General features: G+C 42.7%; 1 long non-coding RNA gene across 1 annotated transcript; it reads left to right on the top strand.

The window, feature by feature from the left end:
* Window positions 1-297: 297 nt before the first annotated feature.
* Window positions 298-4773, top strand: LOC124095099 (uncharacterized). Its single transcript, XR_006852416.1, has 2 exons — window positions 298-852; window positions 4131-4773. It is a non-coding gene; the product is annotated as an uncharacterized LOC124095099 (long non-coding RNA).
* The last annotated feature ends 313 nt before the right edge of the window (window positions 4774-5086 follow it).

The following is a 5086-nucleotide window of genomic DNA, read 5'->3' as shown; positions in this document are numbered from 1 at the left end:
AAGTAGAACCAAGAACCACTCCAAGGATGGTTTGGTCATTCCAGATCAGTAAAAATGAATGGCCCCGACTAATCCGTATAAAAATACAAAATGTGAATAAAAAGCACAGATTTTCCTTTTTTAAAGTACTTTTAAGGGGGGAAATATAAGTAGGGCCTCGGAGGTTTTGGCTCTTGTTTACCCTCCCCTGTTGCAAACTCACTTTGTGTTTTCTGTGGGGTGGTGGAGAGCATATGTCACCTGCAGGTGGCGCTGGTGGGTGGGCGGGCTTCTGTCCTCCAGGTGACCTCCATTAGATTCCCAGAAAGGAAGTAGAGAGTGAAGAAGTCTCTGGGGCTTCCGTTGTTTAAGTTTGAATTCTCCTTTTCTGCTGTCTCGTCATCCTCATCCCTCTTGCGCTTCTTGGCATCAACGTCGTTCTCCTGGTCATCTGCAGGGCCCCTGGCCTGGCTGCCTAGGCGTCTTGGTCTTCCTCTCCTCGTCCTCCTCAGCGCCTCCCCCTCTGCTTCCCTGCCTCTCTGGGAGCCGCCAGCTGCATCTCCTCATTAGCATTCCCTTTAGCAGGGTTCTCTTCCTTTCTCTGCCTCCTCCACGACTTCCTTCTCCTCCTCTAAGTCCCTGGTGGTGATCTCGGAGCAAGTGGCCACAGAGGCCTCTGGCTTGGTGAGGCAAGCAGGTGATCCCCTGCAGCGGGGTAGAAAGAAAACTAGAGTTCAGGGACTGCGCCATAAAGCGGCTGGAGTCCGCGGGTGGAGGAGGCGCACACTGGGGGCAGTGGCGGCCAGAGCGGAGCTGGACCCGGGAACAATGCAAAGATGGATTTCTTCCTGGTAATGAATATATCTATCCCTGGTAAGCAGGATATTGCTAACGCCACATTTTGCATTTCTTTTCACAGTCAAGAGAAAGCGACAAAAGGGCTGATGATATTAATTACTTGGGAAGAAAGGGGACCCGGAAGGACTTAAAGATATAATTGGGATAAAGATAAGGAGGTCTTTAAATTTTGTGTGTGTGTGTGTGCACGCTAGAAGTGGCCTCTACAGTGGACTCTACAGCTGAGCTAAATACCACATCCAAGATACAAGAGTTTGACTCAGTTTACCCTCAGAATCAAATGATAAGATGTATGGGTAAAGAAGTAAAAGTAGGTGAAAGGGCAGATTTTGCTCCTTGTGCATGGCAAGCAAAAGAAGAGAACATTTTATTTAAATTTTTTTATTTTTAAATTTGTTCTAATTAGTTATACATGATAGTAGAATGCATTTTGATACATTGCACACAAACGGAGCACAACTTCTTCCTCTGGCTGAACATAGTGCAGAGTCACACTGGTTTTGTAATCATACATATATATAGGGTAATAATGTCCTTTTCATTCCACTATCCTTCCCATCCCCACACCCCCACCCCTCCCTTCACTCCCCTATGCACAATCAAAAGTCCTTTCATTCCCCCTTCCCATTATGGATCAGCATCTGCTTATTAGAGAAAACATTCAGCCTTTGGTTTTTTGGGTTTGGCTTATTTCACCTAGCATGATATTCTTCAGCTCCATCATTTCACTTGCAAATGCCATAATTTCATTCTTTTTTAAGGCTGAGTAATATTCCATTGTGTATAGGTACCACATTTTCTTTATCCATTCATCTGTTGAAGGGCATCTAGGTTGGTTCCATAGCTATTGTGAATTGAGCTGCTATAAACATTGATGTGGTACATCACGGTAATACACTGATTTTAAGTCCTTTGAGTATAAACTGAGGAAGGATAGCTGGGTCAGATGGTGATTCCAGTCCAAGTTTTCTGAGGAATTTCCATACTGCTTTCCATTATTGGCTCCACCAATTTGGAGTCCCACCAGCAATGCATGAGTGTACCTTTTCCCCCACATCCTCGCCAACACTTATTGTTGCTCTTATTCTTAATAATTACCATTCTGTACCATTTTGACTTGAATGAAATGAAATCTTAGAGTAGTTTTGATTTGCATTTCTCTAATTGCTAGAGATGATGAACATTTATTCTTATGTTTGTTGATCAATTGTATTTAAAAGAAGAGACCACTTTAAATAAAAGATGTCTTGAGGTTGTGGTAGAGACATTGTCTAGAACCTGTGAGGCCATGGGTTCCATACCCAGCACTTGTGGGGGTGTGGGGAGGAGGAGTAATTCTTCCATCTCTTTTCCAGCAACTCATAATAATTTAGGACAACACTGGCAAGATGCTGTCCAAATTGCAAGAGTATCAAAATTATTGAAGTCTGTCCTGTGGAAAAGAGGTATAGGTTGGGTTTTGCAAAGAAGAAATAAGACTTCTTTTGCTATTAATCCAATTCCTGGTCACATATTTTATATCTTTGGTACTAAAACATTCAAGTCCTAGGCTAGTTTATGCTAGGTCTCCTCAAATATCTACTTGAATATGCATGGGTGCGCGCACACACATCTATACACTTATACATATATGTGTGTGTGCATGTATGTGTGTGTGTGTGTGTGTCTGTAGTCCTGGATATGAAAACCAGAGACACTCTACAACTGAATTACACCCCCAGAACTTTTTTATTTTTTTTATTTTGAGAAAAGTCTCACTAAATTGCCCAGGCTGGCCTCAAACATGCAATTCTCTCCTGCCTTAGCCTCTCAAATAACTGGAATTGCAGGTGTGCTTCCATTTGACTATCTTACATACACATCCCCAAATTTAAGTGTTGCTTGGTATGGTCATACATAACTGTATGAAACTGAAGCAGGAGGATGACAACTTTGAGGCCATTTCAGCAACTTAACAAGACCCTGTCTTAATATTCAGTTATGATAAGGGCTAGGGATGTAGCTCATTGCCGGAACATCCCTAGGTTTCATCCCCAGTATTGAAAAACAGAAAATTACAACATCAAACAAGTGCCTGGTTTTTACCTCAAACTATCTCTCTTCCTCCTGCCCCATCATTGCTAAAGCCTAAACCATGAGAAACAATCTTCACAGTTGCTTTTTACTCATCCTCTCCTCTCTACCAATGTATCATCGAGTTTAGTAGCAAACAAGATCCTTCTCCATATAAAATTTTTAATTAAGTGAGATTTAAAAATACAAACAGGATTCAGAGAGAATAAAATTATCTCTGGGTATGGCCCCACATACCCACCCATAGTCCAAGCTCCTTGGCAAACTAAACCAGGATGAGCACTTGAGCCTAGTAGCTAGAGGCCAGCCTAGGCAGCACAGCCAACCTGCCCTAAAAAAAAACAAAACAAACAAACAAAAAAGGAAAACCATCAGTTATACTAATGGCAAATCTGTACTGCAAAATTGGGCTTACAGTAAGGAAAAAATGTTGCTACTTACTCTGGGCTGATCATGCCCTAAGAGGATAATTGGTCAGCTTGTCCAGGATCAGGGCCTGCCTCAGCCTAGTACAGAAGGCAAAGACAGATGAGCTACACCTGAGAAATGTCTCAGTGGTCTTATTCTCCCAGGAAAGAAACTTTAATGTAAAGGAGGTCGGATTTTCATTTCAGGAATGACAGCAGGGGACGTAGCTCAGTGGCAGAGCACTTGCCCAGCACTCACAAGTTTGAGTGAGTTTGACCACCAGGACCACCAAAAATAAAACTTAAATTAAAAAGCAGCAGCAAATACTTTGACTCTTCACCCCTAGAGAGAAGAAACCTGTGAAAAGTGATGCAACAAGAGTTTCTTCATCAATTCCAAGGAAGAACAAAAATAGACTAACGTAAAAAAAAAAAAGAGGGGGGTGGGGGAAGAGATCTCTGGGTGAATTGGCACACACAAACCTGTAATCCAGAGACTAGGGAAGCTGAGGTGGGAGGATCTCAAGCTTGAGTTGTGCCTGGACAATTTAGTGTGGCCCTGTCACAAAATAAAAAATAAAAAAAGATTGGGGATATAGCTCAGGTGCAAAATGCTCCTGGATGATATGATAGACATGCTCTTTTACATATGGAAGGAGATTGTACATCATTTTACCTGATTTTCTGGCTCTTCCTTTGTATCTCTCCCCATCATCACATTTCATATTGGAAATCTGCACATATGTGGTGACAAAATGAACCAGAGGACAAAGCTCAGAGATGAGTATGGACTTTTCTATGCTCTGCCCAAAGGTCTTTCAGGCTGAAGGCCTCTCCACAGAGCTGGCAGCTGAAGTGCTTCTCACCCTATGATTTTCTGGTGGCCTGGGAGACTGAACAACACCTCAAAGTTTGGTTCCATTGGAAGCACTCAAAGGACCTGGTCCCTATGTACACTGTTTGACAAGTGGCTAGCTGACTGTGGCAGCTCAGCACCTTCCTGCAAAATGCCACAGATAGACCCATGATCTTTAGCCTGGTACGGTACTTGTAATTCTCCCTGGGGACTTGCCGCCATTTGTAGGAGTTTCCACACACCTTGACATGGAGAGCCACAGGCTTGTCCATTTTCCTCCCCAAAGCAGCTCTGTGAAGGTACATGTTAGCTGTGGTCTGAAGGAAGATCTTCCTGAAGCCAGCCATATTCTGGGATCTTCCCCACAGGAGGACTTCTTAGGAGACTAGGCCAGCCAATCACAGCACCTCTTCTCATCAACAGGCTTTCTTGCAAGAATAAGGAAGATGTGAGATGCTGAACTGGCTACTTGCTGTTTTATTTCTCAAACTACCGAACATTTATCTACAGTAATTTGGCCATGAGTATTCCTCTGGGTAATGACAAATGTGCTTTTTCATTGGCTTTTTCTAGATTAAATCTTTGCTATTTGCCAAGTAACTGGATGTGTCAGTGTCCGCATTCTTTTCTTACTTTCTGATCTGTTTCTTGTGTTGGGAGGGAGTAGCCATACTGACAGCTGCTTCTGACCACAGTTCCAGGTTTTGCTATTACAGTTTTTTAAAATTATTTCTCAACTCTTCCCTCCTCTTTTTTTTGGGGGGGAGTGTGGTTTAAAGTAGCATGTTATTACTTCTTGTCTCCTGACTTTAATGATATCCAAGTCCAAGACAAAGGAAAGATTCAGAATACATCCTACTTCTAAAGGGAATGCAAATGCTGGAATTAAGAGGATCACCCTCTTTAGTCATGT

This window comes from Marmota monax, unplaced genomic scaffold (assembly GCF_021218885.2).
Source record: "Marmota monax isolate L192 unplaced genomic scaffold, Marmota_monax_Labrador192_F-V1.1 WCK01_AAM20220418_F8-fsc00315, whole genome shotgun sequence".
NCBI classification, from domain to species: domain Eukaryota; kingdom Metazoa; phylum Chordata; class Mammalia; order Rodentia; family Sciuridae; genus Marmota; species Marmota monax.
Note: the sequence above shows the minus strand (reverse complement) of the source record. Positions and strands in the feature narration are given on the sequence as shown.